The sequence below is a fragment of the Amblyomma mixtum genome, chromosome 1, assembly GCF_055824585.1.
Source record: "Amblyomma mixtum isolate Tamu chromosome 1, ASM5582458v1, whole genome shotgun sequence".
Classification (NCBI taxonomy): Eukaryota; Metazoa; Arthropoda; class Arachnida; order Ixodida; family Ixodidae; genus Amblyomma; species Amblyomma mixtum.
Window position 1 is genome coordinate 142017306 of NC_143012.1, and position 23699 is coordinate 142041004.

Below are 23699 nucleotides of genomic sequence, written 5' to 3' on the forward strand. Positions count from 1 at the left end.
ACAGTCACACAGATTGCGTTCATTGTATCTGAAATCTGCACTAAGTGGACTTACCTTATTACAGTCAAAAGACAATGTCAGATAAAAGTAGCGTTTCATTTTTTGAAAAGTGCACTGTGCATGTTTGTTCCCTCAGAGCAGATCCTATCAAGCCAATTTTCTAAGCTCGGTCATATGCTTCTGGCCGAGGCCCTTCTGGCTGTGGACAAACCGCTTTAGGGATGCGATAAGTGTTTGAGGTGTTCACAGCCAGTGGCGGAGGGTATAGAACTTAGCCTTCAAACCTTGACTAAGACAAGGGCCTAGCAACGAAGCTACTACAAGGTATGTCCAAGCAGAATGTCCAGTGTACCTTTAACTGTTCGCTCCAGCAATGCATCGGCCCCCAAATTACACCACCCCACAGCTACTAGGATTTTGATGCAATGTTTGCGCGAAAGTGCAGCCACTTAGACCTAAAACCAGGCAGGCACTTGCATTTTACCTAAAAGCCATCAGCTCATGTCAGATTTCAGCCTCTGTTAATTGCTGTACACTGCCCACTAGACCCCAGAGTGATGCAGACTGCCTGTGGTCTATGTGCTATCTGCATATGGAAGCACTGCTGCAGTCAGAGATTCGACTGAGCAGACAGCACAATTGCAGCATGACGGAGTAAGCCATCAAGGCGTACCTTGTGACTGGTATTCAAACTTCTCAGATTGCTCTCATTAGTTGATCACCGGCCATGCGCAATAATTTATTTTCAACACTGCCCCTATTTCGTGCTTACAACATTTCTTGTTATACTCTACACTTTTCCCAGCTAGCAAAATCAACTGCCCTTCTAGTGTGTCGTGTCGGGGCACACTTTGCCAGTGGTTAACTGCCGATTGAAAGTGTATTTTTTTTTTGTGTGTGTTTTTGCAAGGGGGAAGGGGGCAACAGTGCAGCTGGGAGATGATCTTTGATTGCCATGCTGGCTAGAAGTGCAGTTTTCAAATCTGAGGGTGAATTTTAAGGGGCAACTCCTTGTTTGTTATAAAACCAAGTGGTGCGGTCACGGTTGTTCGTTTTATATGGCATGCAATGCCATAGCCCTAATACATTTTTTTGACGGTAGTTCTAACTTTGTTGGTAATAAGCGAGCATTTGTTTTAACTGTGGATGTTATAAGTGGGCTCAATTGTATGCTGTTTAAACATACTTTCATTACAAAAACTACCAGTAAAATCTATCGAGAACATTTATAGCGTTTCTAGTGGAGTGTTTTTTAGCCTGCAAATGCAAGGTTGTAAAAGCAACAAACCAGCAGCTAAGCTGCAATTCCGTAGCCATCTTCCTTGCCTTCATCTACATGCCTGTTAGATTCATTCTTTTTTTTTTTAAGCTCTATCCCTACAACTGCAGCTTTGTAATTAACGCTAGTGATACTTTACGGGATGCCTCTCTTAAGACATAGATCTTGATGACTAGAAAAGATACAAGGAATACTGAATTGCAATTCTATGCCATGTCCACCAACGGCTTTTACATGCGGGTAATGAAAACCTTGTGAGAGGTTGGTGTTCTGCTGTGGTGAGCTGCAGTCACCAGAGGACAACACTTCCGTCAGTGTTTCACACTGGCATACATAACCATCATGGTCTTCATTTTAAGCACAAGCAACTTTCTCCATCTTTCTGAGTTCTACTGGATGGCATGAATTTTTTCTGCTGCAGGCACGGCTCATATCAGTGCTGTCATCAGTGCTATTACATCTGGTATTAGTTGTCTGAGGCAGAGCCACAAAACAGTTCCACCAAGGAATGGGTCCTTTAGGTTCTTATCAATTCTTTTACCCGAACTTATTTCTACAAGCATATTTATTACCAAATTAGGAACAAAATACTTCATGCTCTGACACCACCATTGTTATGGTAGATGCATGGTAGGCATGACTTGTTAGTGCAGTTTAGTAAAGTGCTTTTCCTTTAAGTGATTCCAAATTTTGCATTTCTGCACACCATGCAATAAATGTGATAGCACTGAACATCATCAGCAATAAAGTGCAAGAACCTAATATGAAATCAAATCTTTTGCAAGACAGACTTCTGGGTCACTGCCAAAAAGGGGTCAAGGTTGACATGTCTGGTTGTGATCACCTCGAAATTTTCCAAGTGGGCGACGCGTCTCCTTAGGCGGTTATTGCATATTCTCACCAGCAGCTGCCTAACTTCACTGCTACACTTTATATAAACAAGATGCTAGGGGCGCAGACAAACAGCTCAAACAAGTGCTTCAATGTGTGCCTATGCACCCGTACAAGATTTCAAACAGTGTTAATTGGAATATACTGGCAGCAATATACCAAAGCAATTGCACTTTATAAAAAAAAATGAAGTGAATGCAGCAGACAGAAGAAGCAAGAAACCCAAAAATTTGAGAGTAATGCAAGGAATTTAGTAATGATCGCAAGAAATAACTCAGCACTTGGCATCTGTAAATACATCTGAACACCTTTACAACAAATGAGCAAACACAAAATGACTTTTCTAACGAAGGATTTCTGACATCCGGGCTGAATTCCTATCTTTCATATGTACTGTGAATATCTCCACAGTGAACACCGCTACAACAAATCTACCTGTACAATGAAGAAATTCAGCTACCCCTGATGGCTGATTTATTGCTTTACAATCAGCATACACAGCAATGCTGCCACTGGCCTAGTCGACACCTCAAAAGACTACGCACTTCGCAGAAGCCATGGTAACAGCCACACCAACGGAAAGAAAAAAGATGCACAGAGCGCCGAATGGCAGAACTTTCTGACCACAGTACTAGCGTTACTACCAGCAAAAAAAGCAAAACCAGAAACTTCGATCTTCATGCTCCCTCTTGGTGCTGGTGCTAAGTAATCTAGTGAGCTGTAGGGAACAAGTGAGCTAGTGAGGACATCCACTGCCTAGCGGCACGCATCTCGCAGCCAGTACATACTGAGTGGGTCCGATGGACCTGCTCAGTTCTCAAAGCCCACCTGTTGATCCCAGGGTCATCAATGCCTCGGCTATTAATATGGACGACACTACCATTTTTTTTGTCAAGAAAGGAACACCTCTTGTGCCAAAAACGTGGTCTCATCCTGTGCGGTAATCCTCCTCCGCAGAGGAGGTTGTGCTTCGGAGGATCTGGGTCGGGGCTGCCCTCACTACAGCTGTGACTCGGAAATGGCCTGTTTCGAGATCTCCTTCCTTGACTTGGGTGTCCAATATGTGAATGCAAAGACATTGAAGCCAACACTCATCACTTGCTGTGGGACTGCCCAGCACTGATGTCTACAAGAATATGGCTCCTAACAGCATAGGTCAGCACGCTCACTCATGAGTGCACTCATATCGCTTCACACTTACATGTGTGAGTGCGAGTGAATGGATGTGAGTGTGGGTGGTCATGAGTGCGAGTGAAAGGATGTGAGTGTGAGAGAGACGAGTGGTGATAGGACATGGGTGAGTGGCTGTGAGTGGCGGCAAACTTCAAGCGACAGTGAAGTTTGTCACATGTGCTTAGCTATTTTCATGTTGACAGTTGAGGGAAGTAAATGTTCACTGCTGTGAGGGCCCTCGAGGCAGCATAAGGCATCATGGCGGTGTCGATTTACTACCGAAGCACAGGATTACGCTGTCGCGCAAATGGCAACCTTTCGTTGCTGTTCACCTTACTAGTTCACCGTTGACATGAGTGCAGGCCAAATTCACGGGTGCAGTTTTGTCAGATCCTTTGATCGAATTTCGCACTGCCACTGCTGGAAAGGCAGATCTCTCTTTACACACCTCCTATAAGGCTCGAGCTCATATACACCCATGGATGCGGAACCCATGAATGCAGGATCAAATACGAAAATTTTCAATGCAAATAATTTCAGCAGGTAAGCATGGCGACTCATAATGTCAACTCTCCTCCTTTTCTACCAAGTTCTCAGAAGCTTAGAAGAGTGCTTCGAGTCACCGTTCTGTTTAAACTCTTATCTAAAGCCTAGAATACTGTGTGCCTATGGAACCACAATCTTTTCAACAATAAACTATTAGACCTTTTTGTTCATTACACCTTGAACTGACATCGCAGAGTACGCAGGCGCCTCTCGCGTTTCACCTCCATCGAAACACCGCCAGATTCAAACCCGGGCACACCGAAAAAATAGCCGAGCACCCTAAACACTGAGCCACCGCAGTGGGTAGTGCTACTTTTACCTTTGTAAGCGTTTGTTGTCTGCGACGGCAGGTATTACATAAAACCCTTCGCAATGGGTCAGTGGTGAAATGAACAAAAAAAAAAGCCTCAGTGGCTGTGGAGTTCGGCTGCCGACCCAAGGTTGCAGGTTTGATCCTTGCCTCGAGGGCCACATTTCGATGGAGGCAAAATGTAAAACCGTGCGTGCACTGTCGCATGTTGAAAAAAATTAGCAGTGCTCCGACTGTTCTAAATCTAGTTTGAGCGAAAGCTCCATTACCCTTGGCTACGCTTGGTTAGACGTGCAGGCATTTCAGGCACATTGTCAGCTGCGCTCTCACCCATGGCGAAACTGCATTAAAAAGTGACGTCGGCTCCTTAAGCGAATTCCGAGCCACGTTTTTGAAGACACTGAGCTATAAAGGCTCAAGATATATAACGTGAGTCACATTGAAAAGGTGATTTAAATAAAATATGTTTGGTAAGCTGTGGATGTTATGGAGAGCCAGTGCTGCCCCGAGGCTCTCGTTGGGTGGGGGATGCGCGGTGGAGATGCTCTCTCATATTCTCGTAGGAAAGGGGGGGTGACTGGCAAGTCAGTTTCGGGGCGATGGAAAGGTGTCTGTATATAGGCGACAGAACATGACAGCTTCGTTTCTCAATAGCACGCAGGAACGTAGAGACCACATGCAGCGATCATGTCGGCGCCCGCATAAGTGCACTGCGTATACGAAAAATTCCCGAGTGACTCGACTTTCAGGAAGACCAAGTATTCATGCGGCGAGGTCTCCGAAACTGCTCAAGCTGGAGGGTTTTGTAGGTAAAGTCCACCGCCTTTTCGCCTTTTACCTCATCAGACATATTATAACGTACACATAGCCGATTTACGTTAATTTAGAGTTAATTTCATTCCACGGCTCTTGCCGTAAATTTGTCTTTTTACCGCAGACAATAAATAAAGTGTGTAAAGTGAGAACATCTCGCATTAAACAAATTTTTGCATTTGTTATTTTATATATCGATGTGCCAGAAAAAATTAAACAGCATAACAAGCTTGATATATTAAATCTTCTCTACGTTCTAAAATTTTTTTAAATCCTGAACTCGTTAGAACCGGTTCAAATAAATTAAATAAACTGGTTTTTTGAGGAAAGGAAATGGCGCAGTATCTGTCTCGCATATATCGGCGGACACCTGAACCGCGCCGTAAGGGAAAGGAGGAAGGTGGGAGTGAAAGAAGAAAGGGGGAAAGAGGTGCCGTAGTGGAGGTCTCCGGTATAATTTCGACCACCTGGGGATCTTTAACGTGCACTGACATCGCACAGCACACGGGCGCCTCTTGCGTTTCGCCTCCATTGAAACGCGGCCGCCGCGGTCAGGTTCGAACCCGGGTACTCCGGCTCGGTAGACGGGCGCCTTACCACTGAGCCACCGCGGCGGGTTTAGAACTGGTTCAATACGGTCCGAACCGGAACGGAATGTCGCTCTGTAGCCGAACCCACAACTGAACCCGAACCTGAACCGAACCCGAAAAAATTCCGGTTCGACACCCTGCTGAAAACTGCACCTTGTGGTATTTAAAAAGGCATTTTGGTTACATGTTGTTTTCCATCATCTTTTTTGTGGGCATGTATTTTTTTATAACAAAAATGTTCAAGTTCTGTATATTTTTAATCAGTTTTAATTGAAAGTTTTGTCACAAAGAATGCTTTTGTAGCGCACTCAAGCCTAGTCGTCACAGGTTTTTGTTGTGATCACTTTTGAACCTTCTTTTTCAAAGTACTGAGCTTCATCATGGTGACAGTGCCTACATAGTAGATGAGAAGGAGGAAGTTTCACAGCAACAAGCCAGATTGTCGAAGTGCTGGTTTCTCAAAAACAGTGTGGTTACAACCGAGCCCTCAGCAAAGGCAATCCGGAGGCCTACTACCACAGAAACAGCCTGCCAACTGCTGTTCTACAAGCAGCTAGGCCAGCTGTGTGTGTGGCTTTATCACTCCCAGGTCATCTAAGAAAGTGATTCCACTGCAGGACACTCAAAACCACCAAATAACGGAATCAGCTGATTTGATACCACTGTCCTAAGACAACAAACAACATTTCTTAGGACTGACAGGTTGAAAACTGCAACTTGCAGTGATGTAATATATCTATGGCGATGATACAGCAGAAAGTGCAGTTTTAAATACACATAGCATCCAATCAACTGTACTCCGTGAAGTGCGTCTCAACCGGCTTGTCAAGTAGCGTGTTGCCTTGCTGCTGCCAAGGAGCTGGTTGCTGAGTTCTGAAGTTCCTCCGAGAGCAAGAAACGTCGGAGAGAATAAACATGAAGGCTTCGGAGGAGATGCCAATAAAGTCAACAAGTGCATGTACTCTGCTGGTGCATCCTCAACTGCTGTAGTATATGTGTAAACATAAAATTGCATTTTTCTCAAAATCACCCTTTTCAAAATTTTTGAACCTTTCTCAATAACTAACCGACCGACTAAACTGAAATTTTCTCGGATTGTAATAAACTCCCTTGCAAATAGTTGGAACAAAATAGCAAAGAGTGGAACTGTGCATATGACATTAGTAAGCATGGGTAATAGGATGGAAATTGCCAGCACTGAATAAATAATTTGCAATGGATTTTCTTTTGTCCTGCGGCTTCCATTCCAGGCTGCCGAACGAAGGTTCTGTCGCCATAGGTGTGTATGAAATCAAATGACGTATACAAAAACTGCAATATAATCACTGCTTTGTATATTTAATACCTGTAAACTTATGCTAAGCTGCTTAAGAAGCCAGAATGACAGCAACTGGAGAAGGAGCAGTTTTTGTGGGCCTTACGTGATCTTATACTCACTTGTGACGTTGCAACCATTGTTCGACAACCTGAAACCAATACAGAAACTGTGTGGCAAGGGAAATTCAATTACAAATTATTTACTGAGCGTAGGCAAATTTCGTGCAGTGATTCATGTTTACTGATGCCTTACACAAGTCCAAAGCACAAATACAGTAAGAAAAATTTGATGTGATGTGTGTATCAAGGCCATCCACGAATAAATCACTCAAGACATGAGTTGGAATTTTTATGATGACCAGGTTAGGAACAAACGCTTTCATATTAGCAATGGTTCAGCACTGAGCACAAGAAAACTGTTCACCAAATAAGGTGGCGAACCATCTCGTACTGAAAATAGCACCAGGGCTGTTTTTCACTAGGAGGACTGAATGGTTACACCTGCCTCAATTTGAAGTAACCTCTTCGAGCACTTTGGCGGAATTGCTGACAGCATGACATGTGAACAGTGAAAATTTTCAATCCTTTTTTTTAATGCGAGAGGCCTGTCATTCACAATGGCATCGAGACAGAAGAGCCATTGTAGTGTTCACTTGCCACATTTAAACAACGCAGGAAATGAGCTTCTTGAACAGCCTCAGTACAATCACTGATGTCATTCAACGCCAATGCTCTAGCTGAACGCAGCCACAGTGTTGGCCAAGACGCACACAGCTTTGCGCGAACACCTTACTCGGTTGGGCCTTTCTCTGCTTTGATTGCCACATTTTACTGTAACATTAGTATGGCTGTTCGGCATCGGAAAGTCCGGCTTCACATCGGAAAATGATCGGTAACCTGCTACTTCTGCTCACCTCAACTAGCAAATGACACCAGCGTCCTCATTGACTGCTTCACAGTGTAAATAAAGTCGGCAATGTGCGCTCGGACTTTAGGCTGGTTTTTCTAGCAGTGTCGGGCTGGCCCCAGTAACCTGCCAAGTCCAGACTGCAGGCCTGTTAATACTGCTTGTCAGCATGTTTCTGAGCTGTGTGCAAATAAAAAAAAAATGCATACAAATATACGGCAATGCAGGTCTCCCGAGCCCCTCAAAGACTTCCTTTCGCACGAACAGGCGTATTACAATTACCAGCTTCACGGGGGCTTCTTGTACCTGGTCTGCAGAGAGGAGATTAGCTGTTCTTTTCAAGTAACGAAAATCATTACCTTGCATATCTTATCGTCAACATCACCGGCTAGACAACTCGCTGCACAAGTTCACCGCAATCCGGCCATTCGTTGCCACAGGCTCCTCTTGCATCTGCTCGTAGCTGAATGCAGGCACGACTGTCAATTCGAGAAACCGAAGCGATGCGGACTGCAGGACTCGAAATGCTAAAGCAGCCGAAAGCAAAAACCGCCGAAAGAAGTCGCACGCTTTCGAATCCACGACGAATTTTAAAACTTTCTGCAACATTAGCGCAGGCCGCAGTAACGCCATCTGGTGTTGAAATGTGAAAATATTTTATGCGCTGTGATTCCCACTTAGCAAAGCAAAGCTAATGCAGTCCAGCCATTGCTAATGCAGTCCAGCCAGGGCCTATTTTTTTAGGTAACTTAACCGAGCAATGTTTTAAATAACATCATGTGGAGTTATTTCGCACCTTTCTGCCAACCAGCGAAACGGCTACATTTGACTATGACTGCCTTAGCTTGAACATCCAAATCAAGCCGATCCACAGTCGGCGGAGTCTTGTTTGAGTTAAAATCGAAAATAGAGGAAGTTTATTCCTCATTCGTTCTGCTTTTGGCGCGAGGAGGCAAAGCGAATATCACGTGTGTTATTTAAAGGCAAAGAATATGCCTAAAAACCCAATAACACTGACGAATTCTCACCGAAGCGGGTGACTTGGGCGCCGCCATCTTGACAAAGCTATTTTCCTAGCATAAGAGCACGCGCGCTAAATTCGAAAGGGAGCGTACGTAACGCGAACGTACATACGTAAAATCTAAATTCAGGCGTATACAAAGCAAACTTACAACGTTACAAACTTCATAAACAAAACCAAAACATGACCTCGCTCGTTTCTTTTTTTAAATCCAAAAAGTTTAAAAGCATTTAAACACGATCCGAAATCAAAACAGCCGTGTGCTGCTGTTGCATTTATAAATATACCGGGAGTTTCAGCGAACACTTTCAAAAAATTTTATAGATAGACTTTTTGGGGGAAATATGGCTTTTACGGCACAGTATTACCAGTGTTGGCGAACACCAGAAAACTGGTGAATCGTCGTGAGCAGTAAGCTAGTTAACGACTTTTCTTAACTAGCTCACCTAGGCGCCTAATTGCAGTTAGAGATTTATAGCTGGTCTTTAGTAACAGCCACATCAGTTTTTAGAAATCAGAAAACGCGATTACTCTTGGCACTGTGGCTCAACAAAATTTGGCTTTTTCGACTAGTTATATGCACTGTAGCAGTTGCTTTACCTCCATGCTTTCGAAAGCCCGTGGTATTTTCGCACGATGCAGCCAGATTTTGCCAAGTCACGACAGCGAGGGTAACCTCGATTTCGAAACTCTAAAAACTGATATAGCTATTACTGACGACCAGCTACAAATCTCTAATTGCAACTAGGTGCCTAACTCTACTAGTTACAGAGGTAATTATTAAAAATTAGTTAACCAGCTCACGACTTCAGACAAAACACCACTTTTCTGGTGTCTGCCAACACTGGTAACACTGTGCCGCAAAATTTTTACTCCAAAAAGCATATTTATAAAAATTTTCGAAAGTGTCCGCTGAAACACTTGGTATATATGTTTCAACATGAAAAAGAAAACAAAGCGAAGAAGTATACAAAGCGAACTCACGTACGAATCTCATAAACGACACCGAAACACTACTTCACGCGATTTTATTTCCTGCGCTCTTCTGAGCTTGGTCTTGTCTCCAATGCTATATGTCCGCGCTGGTAGTTCACGGACTTGCTGCCTGCGGTGGTTGATGACACAGCACTTCACAGTGCTGAATTGTAGCTCTCCTCGTGGAAAACAATGGCGGATGTTTTTAACGGTTTGAAGATATGTTTTCAAATCTAAGTTTGGTTACAACTTAGATTTTGTGCACTTTGTTTGGTTTATGGTTGATTATGTCACATGTTGATGCTGCATGAATTTGTACATTAACACTCAGTATGACCTGCAAAGCTCTAATGGTAAGCCTATGATGGTTCACAGCTTCTAGCAACACAGCATGCTACTACTTATGGCCTCAATTATCCTGGCTGGCAGGTGAACGACAGGTGCAACCAATGTGGCAACATAGACCACAATGACATACTTCCTCTGGCATCACATCGTCTCCATGCAGATATCTCCACACAAAAACGAAATTTTTGGTTTATTGTCCATAGTCCATGGATGCTTTAACATGTTCTGTGTGCTCCATCATTCGTATAGTCTTCACACTTAAACATTTTAGAGAGCGCTGATATTTATATTTAGCACAAAGCACGGTGAACCATTCTGTGCTGCCCCACACGCTGAATGATTACCGGCATTTTCTGAATTAGGCACACACGGCGGAGCCCGTTTCAATGTGAGGTCAATCGTAAACTTCTGACTCCCAAGAATGAACGATGCAACAACCTACAACTTCGGGCTGCAAAGAAAACAAAGCACATGGAAGACCAAAATTCTCATAGTAGCAAAGATCAAGACAAGAGTACTTGTCAAGGAGAGGCTACGATACAGGCGTGTGACTAAATCTGCCTTGAGCTAAAATAGGAGAAGGGAAACTTCGTCTGCTCAGGCTAGTCAGCCACGTGGAAGGAAGGAAAACCTCAAAGACGGCATGAAATGAGAGAAACACGAAGAAATTATATGATCATGGCAGGTGTCATTTCACTATTATACCTGTTTTCGAAAATTTATCTGCGCCTGTGTGTTCCAGGGATGACAACACATTACCTCGGCGTAACACATTTTTGACCAGAGGGTAGTCAAAGGCTCTTTAAAGTGATGCAAAGGATTGTGGAAAAGCAACCTGCAACAAGCTAAATACAGATGTTTCAGTCAGAGTGAAACAGGGCCAAGAGTCGAACTCCCCAGGTCAGAAATCAGCTTTTCATGTAATTATGTTTGCAACAACCCCTTCTGATCAGTATAAAATTGCAATACATGGCAGTGAAGCTCTTTCAGAATTGTGAAATTCAGTGAAACAAGTTTACTGTAAATGTCCACAACTGAACTGCTATAGCCGACAATTATCATGCACTGAATGGTACAGAAGCATTAGTCAGTGTCATCAAAAATGTAAGAAGCCATGAGTGTGATGCAAAAAGAATGCAGCGCCTTACTCAGGTAGGCTGTTGATACCTTTGCCGACTAACTGATGCTGAAATACTTGAGCACTGCAAATACAAAGCAATGCAGAGAGCTTTTAAGACGTGTTATGCACCACTTTTGTAGCTGGAGATGACTGAATTGAATGAAGAAACTCATTACAGCCATCAGTGCACACACCATCAGCAGCTGCCTTGATTGTCATGTCCAGAACAGGTAGGGAAGCTTTTTTCTCTAGTAACAGGGACAATACAACTTTCATCAAATGTAATGAAGCACTGGAAGTCAAATGCAAATAAGAATAAAAAAATAGTGGCTAATGCTTGAAAAGCTGGGAGAATGTGCTGCCAGAGGAGAAAACAGGTTATAACAGCGCTGGCGTCAGAACCATATTTGCTAGAAATTTATTCCAGAAGGAGCTTGATGGAGAGATATTCTAATAATGACTTGTAGCACTGACAATCAAGATGTTTCACAAAACGATTAACACCTATAATAAGACTGATAACACCTGAACGAAGACATTGTGGAAGATGTGCCACCAACTCCAGAAAAGTACTTGACCTGGAGACATTTACTTTCCCTACCTGAAGCAGATGCCTTCACACACTGTATGCACAAAAGATGAAATGACAACAGAAAGTGGTGACCAGAATGGTGAGCTACAACAAAAGGTGACCTCCTCACCACAAGAACTCCCAGCTCACTCTCTTCTTTTCTAGTAGCCATCTACTTTTCCGATAAATGCTCCTCCCTTCAAGCACCTCACAAGTCTTCAGCTGTGGTCTCTTCCCAAGATGCTGAAACCTTTTTCACTGGAGGCTCACCGGAGTTAGTTTCGCACTTTACATAATTATCATTGGCTCTGCCTAGTGCAGGTCATACTGAGGAGAATACACACGCCCTTCCTTTCATTCTGTTTTGATGTGTGGTATGCCTACCTTCATACCACATCTCTACTTTCTATACTGAAATACATTTGAGTTTTAATTTTTTTTTTGCAGAGGAGGAGTCACTAAGTTACTATAAAAATTCTATTTGCCCTGTGCTGGTTTTCTTGTGCACAGTGGTGTAAAGTGATTAACTGTTACATGCCTGATGTTTAAGTGTTTGTATTGACATTCTTTGGTATGTATGTATTGGTATGGATTTGGTACACTACCACATTTTTTAACACTACTGCAAGTGAATGTCATCATGGCATGCACATTTGAGCTATCATACAAAACAAATGACATCTATATTAGCACATCACCAAACAAGAATGGCCTGTGAATAACTGTAAATAAAGATAAGCAAACATTCCAAAGCACCAAAAGCCTTGCTATATGCTGAGTCCGAGTAGCAGCTCTACAGCAGCCCAACAGATCCAAAATGTAGTGGTCATGCCTGGCCACCTATGAATGCTCTCTGCCAGGTCTGGCACTGGATACATGCGGCCCCTCCACAGGAGCTAGAATCGGATAACTATTGGGGTTGTGCCTCAAAATGCTCAATGACAACATTCCTCTAATCTCAATTATTTACGCTATTGTTGCATGCACTTTATGACAAGTACAGCTTGGCATGTGTAAGGCTGTGCATGACTAGGGTAGCCTAAGTGTCAACACCTAGGTGGGGGTTTATTCGGGGTTTATCGAAAAACATGTCCAGGAAATACACTAGGTAAAGTGCACTGTGGCCATATCAGTTTTTCACACACATAAAAATCGAATTCCTTAGAAAAGAGACTATCAAACATTATAAATACAAAAGTAAAAATAGCCAAAGCAGGCAATCTTTGGTTGCAATAAGTGTTGCTGCCAAACTGCCACAAACGACTGAAGTGGATCAAGAAAATTACCAAAACAAAAAAATGACCCGGCAGCAGTAATATTTATTGCATATGGCTGTACTTATACTCAGCAACAATGGCCCAAAATGAATAGAAATGGTTTGAAAGGCATTGCAAGAATCTAAGGTTCATGAAATGATAAGTCTTGAAATCACCTCTTCTCAACCCTGTACTTGTGTTGCCGCAATCTGAAGTGTCATTTCCTGCAAGTAAAAAAAAACAAGCTGAGTGCAGTTACTCGGCATCCATAGCATTTGTAACTGAGGCAATGTAGTACTGTGAGAGCAGACATTGCAGAGAAACAAGCCACAGGCAGAGGAGATAGAGGACACCTTGAGAGTAACCTGCAGCACATTTCATTCTTTTAACAGAGCTACTCAAGGCTCACAGGTCACCTGTCTATCAATGAAATAATTTGTCTGTGGACCCAACTTGCTCCTCGCATAGAATCACTCCAAAGAAAGGCAAAACATTTATCTAAGCCGCACTTTTCTGCAGCAATTTAAACAAGCAGCATCTGTTAGCACATGGACAATGTTAGTAACCATGAAGGTGCTTACCACCTCGTAACCAATGCACGCACTCATTTTGTGAGTCCACACATAATGTACACAAACTGGGCCAGTAAGTTGTGCTGTTTTCTGGCAGGTAAGCACCTAAGTCTGCTTACGTGGAGCAATGTGAAAGCATGTGTTTTGAGTAAAGGAAAGCTTCTTTAGAAAAGGAAAGGGCGCAGTAGCTCTCTACTCTCGACATCTCGGCGGACACTTCAACCGCACCTTAAGGGAAAATGTAGCCTCAGGAAGCGTGCAGTTGAAGGTGCATATGTCATCGGCCCGAACCCCTGTCACAAGCTAGCCACCAACCCGACTAAAACACTAAAATTAAAGCCACGGTTGTGTATATACAAGACGTCTTACTTGCCTATAGGTGACATCTACTTAAACGAATGCAATTTTAAATAAATTAATGGAATTAGCATATCATATAACAAAATCTGCTGTGGGCTACCACTGAGTATGAATATCTCCAGATGGTTAAGAGCAGTATCATCAAATCACCTTGTGCACAAATGTAAACCACCTGCCATTTATATATCTGCACATGCAATAGCCAGCGTGTGTTTATTTGCAGCTAATGTACAAGATTAATTTTTCCGCATGCAGACATGTCTAGGCTAAATTGCTTACATTCTCCCCTCACTAAAAACACTTTCTTTTTCTAACCAGCTGGGAGAAATGTATTGGGTCCAAATGAATGATTTGATGAATGACTCAATGGTAGATTTTTTTTATGGGGGGAGGCCGGTAGCTATGTTCAGACTTCCAAAGCTACGATCGTACACACCCTCCTGTGATAAGTACTGCTAAAGCCACCTTATCCATAATCCATTGTATTATTTCTTAACACATGAATAGCTCACTAAACAGAAACGTGTTGCTTCTAGCAAGAGCGGTAATCTGTCGTTACCCCTGCCAGTTTTATTTAGGGCAAATGCACTGCTCTCCTCCTTGCATCGGATCAGAAGTTAACCGCGATACACAGTCATGGTATAAAGTATGAAGTTGCAACCAACCTTTAGCAACAAACGGTTGTCACTCAACCGCAGAATAGTAGACGAGCCACATCGCTCTTCGCAGCAGCCTGTGAAACGGCATCTCCCTCGCTTGTCCCATTTCTCCGCTTCTGGAGGCACGCCGAAGTGGAGGGCTTCAGAACAGAAGTTATTTTTTGCCAAAACGAGAGTGCAGGGCAAACTGGCTCTGCGCACAAAAAGGGTAAGCAAAGCGAAGGTAGCGAAGGCGCCGAGTGGCCCGATCCTTCTTTCCTCCATGGGCCCGATCGACTGCGAGCACGCGAGCAGCGGCGTCTCAATGTTGTCATGACAACGCCGGATGTGACGTTGCAGACAAGCAGCGCAACTAGCGGCCGATGCGTCTACGTACGCTGAAATGGAAATACGCTACCCGGAAGCGAAAGCCAGTTGCAACGTCCACCATGAGCTTGCCCCAGACGACGACTCCAATCATTTTTCATCAGCCCAGGGTGCCACCAACCTTCGACGCTACGCCTGGTACCGACCCGGAAGAATGGCTGGAAGAGTTCGACCGTGTGGCTATCTTCAACAACTGGGACGATGCCACTAAACTTAGGTACGTCTTTTTCGCCTTGGAGGGACCAGCAAGAATCTGGTTTGAGAATGAGGAAGCTAGCCTGACGAACTGGGAAACCTTCAAGGAGCAGCTTCTCAAGACCTTCACAAACGTCGTGCGAAGGGAGAGAACCCAGCAGCTCCTTCAGTCTCGCATACAACACCCAAACGAGACTGTTGTAGTCTACACTGAGGAGATGAAGCGTCTCTTCCGGCGGGCCGACGCAAACATGAAGGAAGAAGAGAAGGTGACGATGCTTATGCGAGGAGTTAAAGAACAACTCTTTGCGGGCCTCGTACGGAACCCAACCAAAACCGTCGCGGAATTCGTCGAAGAGGCATCCACCATGGAAAAAACACTTGATGCGAGAGCCCGCCAATATGACCTCCAGCAGCGCTTTTTGTCAGCAAGCTGCCTGGACACCGCTAACAACGATAACCTGCGGGAGGTTATACATGAAATTGCGCGAGAAGAGCTCCGACGATTGCTGCCAACAGGAACGCAGCCACAGAGAGAGAGAGAGAGAGAAAACTTTTATTTGAATTGAGGAAGGTTGCTCGAGCAACTTGGGTGGCACCCTTAGTCCAAGGCGCCACTGGCTTTAGCTGACTGACGGACTTGCTGAACCAACTTAAGTTGCTGATCCAGGGTCTCGCTGGTCAGGGCCACCTGCCACTGCTCATATGTCGGGTTGGATACAGTTAAGTGTTTTGGTTTCGTTGTGCATTCCCACGATGTGTGGTAGACCGTAGGGCAAGCTCCACACCAAGGGCATGTACGAGGTCTGTTAGAAAAGTATCCGACTTTACTTTTTTTTGTGAACACCTGATGGATATGAAACAAGCGCGCTTGCACCAGGCGACCTTGAACCATCATGCGCATGCACGAATGTTTTCCCGCCTGCCGATAGCGTCAGTCGCTGGGACGCAGCATTTGAGTGAGGCAGTGCGCAGTGCTCTCGTCGGTTTTTTATTGCAAGGAAAATGGCGGAGTGAAAGGAGCAGCGCTACTGCATCAAATTTTGCCATAAACTGGGCGACAGCCAAGTGGAAACCATTCTAAATATTCAGACGGCTTTCGGTGACGATGCTATGAGCAGCACACAGATTAAGCAGTTGTATAATTGGTTTAAAGATGGCCGCACATCGGTGGAGAACGAGCCGCGCTCCAATCGGCCATCAACATGCCAAAATGACCAGGTCATTGCCGAACTGAACGCTATGGTGATGCGGGACCGTCGCGTGACTCTGCGAGAAATTGAGGAAGAGGTGGACATGAACAATTTCTCCGCACATTCCATTATAGCCGAAGATTTGGCCATGGAGAGAGTTGCGGCGAATTTCGTGCCGAAGCTGCTCACGGTGGAGCGAAAGCAGCTTCGTGTTGAAGTCTCGCAGGACATGCTGGATTCCGCAAACAGTGACCCCGACTTCATCAACATCATAATCACTGGTGACGAGTCTTGGGTGTACAGGTACTTTTATTTATTTTATTTATTTATTTATTTATTTGTTTATTTATTTATTTATTTATTTCCAGAATACTGCAGGCCCTTCTGGGCCCTAGCAGGAGGGGCAATACAGTGCAAAATGAATATACAAAATAAAACACTGAAAGAAAATTCGAAACACAAAGCAAATAAGTTAGATGGCGTCAATCTTCTATTTCTTCAATGGAGTCCGGAAACCAGATCCCAGTCGTCACAGTGGAAGCATTCCACGTCACCAAGACTTAAGAAGGCCCGCCAAGTGCGCAGCAATGTGAAAGTGATGCTGACTGCTTTCTTTGACACCCTCTGTGTGGCAGACCACGAGTACGCACTCCACAGGGTCAAACAATGACCAAAGAGTACTACAGGGATGTCCTCCGTTGCCTACTTGATGTTGTGCGGCGCAAGAACCCGGAGCTGAGGTCAACAGGAAATTGGCGCACCCATGGCGACAATGCTCCTGCAGATTCCTCGCACTCGATTCCGATTTTTTGGCGAAAAACCGGACTCCTGTAGTTCAACAGACTCCTTACTGTCCTGATATGGCCCCTGCGATTTCTGGCTGGTTCTCAAAATCAAAAGGCCATTGAAAGGAGCGCGATTTCAGACAACGAAGAACATTATGGCTGCAACGACAGCTGAGCTAAACTCCATTCCGAAAGGGGCCTTTTCGGAATACTTCCCACAATGGCAGCACAGCTGGAAGAAGTGTGTGGAGTCCCAAGTAGACTACTTTGAAGGTGACTAGGTTTGCAACGCTCCAGTTATGCAAGTTTTTTTTCTACGACCAAAGGTCGGATACTTTTCTAACAGACCTCGTATTCTGATATTGAGTGGGGCTAATTTGTGTAGGATGAACAAGTTAGGGAAAGTGTTGGTCTGAATTTTCCTCCAGTCTATGGCTGCGGAGGAGTCTAGTTTTATGTGAAGGGGTGGGTATTTTCTGCGTTCCAGCCGAATGTGTTCTAATCTGTCACCATAGGTGCTAGGCATGGGCGTGGGGTAGGGATGAGGATCCGCCCGGTTGGTTAAATCTCGGGCTAGATCGTTGGCTACCTCATTTCCAGCTAGTCCTTCGTGACCAGGTGTCCATGTTAGTCTGTGTGTTTGTTTGAGATTGCCAAGTAGCTGCGTTGCTCTTGACGGAAGCCTGCCATTAAGAAAGTCTCGGCAGGCTTGTTGGGAGTCTGTTATAACGTGGGAGGACTCTCCTCTTTGGTCTTTATGTTTGATGGCGATAGCTATTGCCAGAGCCTCTGCAGAGGAGGGGTTTTCTGCATAGATAGAAGCTTGGAGAGCCGGTTTTAGTTGGTGGTCAATCGCAACGACTGAGAACTTTCCCCGCAGCTCACTTCGCTCACCGACGTCATCCGGGACGAGGTGCAACAGGCCTTGGGTGTGACACCGACCACCACGCAGCCTCTAGAGCCTCCAGCCATGACTTACGCCGCAGCAGTGCGCCGTCCCCCACCTCGACGACGGGACCCAAGCCCATATCGCCCTCAGCCAGCTGCGCTGGACCGCCGCCCTATCGCCCCAACCCGACCATCTTACGAGCGTCGCACAGGGCCGAGGAAGTGCGACGAGTGGAGAACACCCGACCAGCGCCGCCCTCTATGCTTCCACTGCGGCGAAGCCGGTCACGTCCTCCGGCACTGCCCATACAGAAGACTGGGCATCCGAGAATCCTCTTACGACGCTCCACGACCCCAACCCGGCCAGCGACCAGCCGAAATCGAGGAGTTTTTGCGTCGGGAAGGATGCTCATCGCCGAGCCGCCTATCACGTTCCCCGTCGCCATCTTCACCGCGCTTTGTATCTCCTAGCCGAGGTTACGCCATACGTGGACGCTCCCCCAGCCCCCGAAGGTTAAACTGAATAAAGCAGCCTCTGGACGTGAGGTTGCTTCTGAGCGCAATGACAAAGATCCTCCATCGACGAGTACTCAAGACCATGCCTCAACTACGACGACAACACCGACGACGCGGCCAGACTTGAAGCTTTTACCGCTGCCCAATGAAGTAACATCAGAGTACGCCCACCGCAGCCTCACTACTCGACGAAGCCGAGATCGGACACCGAAGACAACGTACAATACGAGAACGCGAACAAGTGATCTTGAAGTTACGGTCGACGGTCACGCGGTTACTGCCTTGGTCGACACGGGAGCTGACTACTCAGTCATGAGCGGGCCACTCGCTGTCCTACTGAGGAAAGTGACAACAACTTGGGATGGCCCGCTGATCCGCACCGCAGGTGGTAACCTTATTACGCCGTCAGGACGCTGCACCGCGAGAGTTACAGTAAATGGGCGAACCTATGCTACAACCTTCCTGGTCCTACAGAAATGTTCACGAGACGTGATTTTGGGAATCGACTTCCTGAACGAACATCGGGCGATCATCGACCTTCGATCCAAGTCGATCAAGCTTTCCACGGACAAAGCCATATCTGCCGCGACGACAGCGACTCATCCCATTGCCTTAAACGTCCTCGACGAAACATTGAGCGTGCCGCCCTGATCAAGTGTCGTCGCCTGCATAGGTACTGGAGACATCGAAACTGCCGAAGGCGTCGTCGAGGGGAACACCCAGTTACTCTTTGATCGAGGACTGGGCGTCGCAAGGGGAGTCGCCCAAATCCGAAATGGCCAAGCCCAGGTGTTGTTAACCAACTTTACAGAAGAATAACGGCATCTAAACAAAGGTACGACGATCGCTTTCCTCGACGAGCTGGCAGACATCAGAGACGTATTTGCCCCACCCGACCAACCCGCAGAACCATCTGACCAAGGCCATCAACCCAAGTTAGACATCAACCCGGCATTACCCCGGAGCAGACAAGACCAAATACGCAGTCTTCTTCAAGGGTACAGCGATTGCTTCTCATCAGCGTCGAATGTGCGACGAACCCGGCTTGCCAAGCACCGCATTGTCACAGACGAACACGCCCGACCACTGCGGCAGAGCCCCTACCGCGTATCGCCGATATAACGCCAAGCTATCCGCAAGCAAGTAGAGGAAATGCTACGTGACGACGTCGTCCAGCCATCAAGGAGCCCCTGGGCAGCACCAGTTGTCCTAGTGAAAAAGAAAGACGGCACCCTTCGCTTCTGCGTCGATTACCGCCGCCTAAACAGCATTACGAAGAAGGATGTCTATCCCCTCCCCCGCATCGACGACTCACTGGATCGGCTATGCAACGCTAAGTACTTCTCATCGATGGACCTGAAGAGCGGCTACTGGCAAATTGAAGTCGACGAAAGAGATCGCGAGAAGACTGCTTTCATCACGCCAGACGGACTCTTCGAGTTCAAGGTGATGCCATTCGGCCTCTGTTCTGCCCCAGCGACGTTCCAGCGAGTAATGGATACGGTGCTCGCAGGTTTGAAGTGGCAGATTTGCCTAGTCTACTTAGATGACGTTGTTGTCTTCTCCTCAAGCTTTGAAGCCCACCTCAGAAGGCTTCGGATAGTGCTGGAAACGATCAAGTCTTCAGGCCTGACACTGAAACCAAAGAAGTGCCACTTCGCCTACGAGGAGCTGCTGTTCCTTGGTCACGTCGTAAGCAAGGATGGAGTTCGCCCACACCCCCAGAAGACGGCTGCGATCGCAGAGTTTCCACAGCCTAATGACAAGATAGCTATACGCAGATTCCGTGGATTGTGCGCTTATTAACGGCGGTTCGTCAAGAACTTTTCGCGCATCGCTGAACCTTTGACCCAACTTACCAAGGCTGACGTGGCTTTTAAATGGGAAAGGCCGCAAGAGGAAGCTTTTAACAAGCTGAAGCGCCGCTTACAGTCCCCTCCTGTGCTCGGGCACTTTGATGAAAACGCCGAAACCGAAGTTCATACCGATGCAAGCAGTGTGGGCTTAGGAGCGGTCCTCGTTCAGAAAAATGGCAGACAGGAGAAAGTTATCGCGTACGCTAGCCGTTCACTGTCGAGAGCCGAAGCCAACTATTCGACGACAGAGAAAGAATGTCTCGCCATTATTTGGGTCACGTCCAAATTTCGCCCCTACCTATACGGACGACCATTCAAGGTTGTGAGCGATCACCATGCTCTGTGCTGGCTGGCCAATTTGAAAGATCCCTCCGGCCGCCTTGCTCGGTGGAGCCTGCGTCTTCAAGAATTCGACAAAACTGTAGTCTACAAATCTGGCCGCAAGCATTCCGATGCAGACTGCCTATCGCGAGCCCCCGTAGACGCAGCTCCGGAAGAGGAAGACGACGACGCTTTCCTAGGCCGGTAAGCGCCAGCAGTTTCGCGCAGCAGCAGCGCTCGGATCCTGAGTTGCAAAGCCTAGTTGATTATTTGAAAGGCAAGACCGCATCGCCTCTCCGGGGGTTCAAGCGCCAACTGTCGTCCTTCGTCCTTCACAATAATGTCCTCCTGAAGAACTTCGCGCCCAACAGGACAGTGCATCTTCTTGTCGTGCCCAAAAACCTCAGGCAAGGAATTATGCAGGCATGTCATGATAAGCCGACTGCAGGGCATCTCGGGATTGCTCGCACGTTGCACCGCATCCAGGAGAAGTACTATTGGCCGCGGCTAGCTACCGACGTTTCCCATTACGAGAAAACGTGCCGTGAGTGTCAGCGACGCAAAACGCCTCCGAGTAGACCAGCCGGACTCCTGAACCCCATTTCAACGCGAACTAAGCTCTTTCAGCAAATGGGGATCGACCTCCTCGGCCCCTTTCCGACTTCATCATCAGGTAACAATTAAGTGAATCATCGTGGCCACCGACTACATGATCCGCTACGCCGAAGCAAAAGCGTTGCCTAGTGGTACCGCAACAGAAGTTGCAAAATTTTTTGTCGAACAAATTCTCCTGCGACACGGCGCCCCTGAAGTGCTCATCACAGACAGAGGAACGGGATTTACAGCGGAGCTGACGCAAGCCATTTTAAACTACAGCCAGACAAGCCATCGGAGGACAACTGCCTATCATCCACAAACCAACGGACTCACAGAGCGTCTGAACAAGACCATCGCAGACATGCTGTACATCGACGCCGAACACAAGACGTGGGACTCCATTCTGCCCTACGTGATCTTCGCTTATAATACTGCCGTCCAGGAGACAACCAGGTTTACCCCATTCCGACTGGTATACGGCAGGAAGCCCACGACAACACTCGACGCAATGCTCCCGCACGTTTCTGGCGAAGACAACCTCGACATCGCCGCCTACCTTCATCGCGCCGAGGAAGCCCGAAGACTTGCGCGGCTTCGCATTCAAGACCAGCAGCACACCGACGCCCGACGCTACAATCTGCGCCGACGAGACACGCATTACAAGCCAGGTGATCGTGTTTTGATATGGACGCCAGTTCGCCGCCGTGGATTGAGTGAAAAGTTGCTGCGACGCTACTTTTGCCCGTACAGGGTTCTCCGTCGCATCGGTGACCTCGACTATGAAGTCATCCCCGACGGTACGACAGCATCTCAGCGACGCCGCACACGCCCGGAAGTCGTACATGTCGTACGTCTGAAGCCATATTATGAACGCTAAGGGACTCAAAGTTTTCATTCTCCGTGTTTATTTTCATTTTAAAGCATCGAGACGATGCTTCTTTGGGAGGGGGGTAATGCCAAGTATCATTGTAGTGTCCGTTCGGTGGCGCAAGGCCGCAAGAAAGAGGTGTTACCATTTTTGTGCGTGACGCGAGAAGCGACCGGACTAATCTCGATTGATCACAGCCATGCCGAGCTGCATCTGTTTCCAGATTACTCTAGATGATCTCGACCTGTTATCTCGAAGTTTCCTTGCCGGCTTTAAATTGAGCGATGCCGCGAGCAGCGGGAATTCGAAGTTCGACGACTGACGAGCCCGTTTGTTGCTTACGCCGCCGCCGAATGATTCAGTTCTTTTGCGGGCGCCCAAATAAAGAGCTTCGTTTGCAAGGCTTGTTGCTGTTTTCCTGACTGCTGGATTGCCGTCACTACAACGTGACAATATTCACGCCCTTCCGGAGAAGTAATAAATGCACTAAATCGTCTTCTAATTTTGATCAGAGGCAACAAAGGCTGTGGTCCGTATCTTAATGTAAACGCAAATCACCTAGAAAGCTTTGTGAAAAATCAGCGCAGAAAGCGCAAGCTGTGCACTGAATAGCGTGCTGACACACGATACCTCACATGGCATTTGCTTTTACTAAAACTTTGGGACAGAAAAAAAATAGAAAAGCGAAAACCTGGAACGCTCGTAGTTTCTTTGCATAGTGGACAGCATAGGGTAAGATCGCATCGATCGTCATTCCACTTTTCAAACGAAGCGCAGCCGCTTTAACCCAAAGCAGTGCCGCGGTTTCGTTTTCCCCAAGCAACCACCGATATCCTTCGGACGGCCGACAGAGGTCTATTTCGGATGTTCTGTACGTCCGTTGAACATCCGCAAACAGCCGGTAGACGTCCGTCGGCCGTCCGAAAGGTGGCCAAAGGTATACGGTTCGCCCGCCGACGGACGTCCAGTTGAGTACGTCCATTGGCGGATCTTTCTCGAATATTCGCATATACGGTGCATGCGTGCTTTTTTCACTCCGCGCAATGCAATAAAACCAAAAACAATTTCATGCATAGCACGCATATTTTATTGTGGTTGATGATACATCAGCAGAGCAATGGGTTACATTCGGAAAATTTCTTAAATGTGACTCTTCAAATGTGGCAAGCTTGGGACACACATCCGTAATCTTCCCACCCACAGGATTTCTGAAATAAAAAAGAACGCGGCAAACATCAGTCATGTGAAACAAATGGCACAATGCAGTAGCCCAAGTAAAAACATTGGAACCATTTAATAGAAGTGTTTAATGCTGCACGTATAACAGACAATTCACTTTAACAAACACCTCAATAAATATAAGGGAATAACAGCTCTCACTTTTCCACACCATATTTGACAATGTA

At 46.4% G+C, this 23699-nt stretch overlaps 1 long non-coding RNA gene across 1 annotated transcript; it reads right to left on the reverse strand.

The window, feature by feature from the left end:
* Positions 1-13160: 13160 nt before the first annotated feature.
* On the reverse strand, positions 13161-15059 carry LOC149367778 (uncharacterized). Its single transcript, XR_016285176.1, has 2 exons — positions 14715-15059; positions 13161-13341 (listed from the first exon to the last, which is right to left on the reverse strand). It is a non-coding gene; the product is annotated as an uncharacterized LOC149367778 (long non-coding RNA).
* Positions 15060-23699: the final 8640 nt, after the last annotated feature.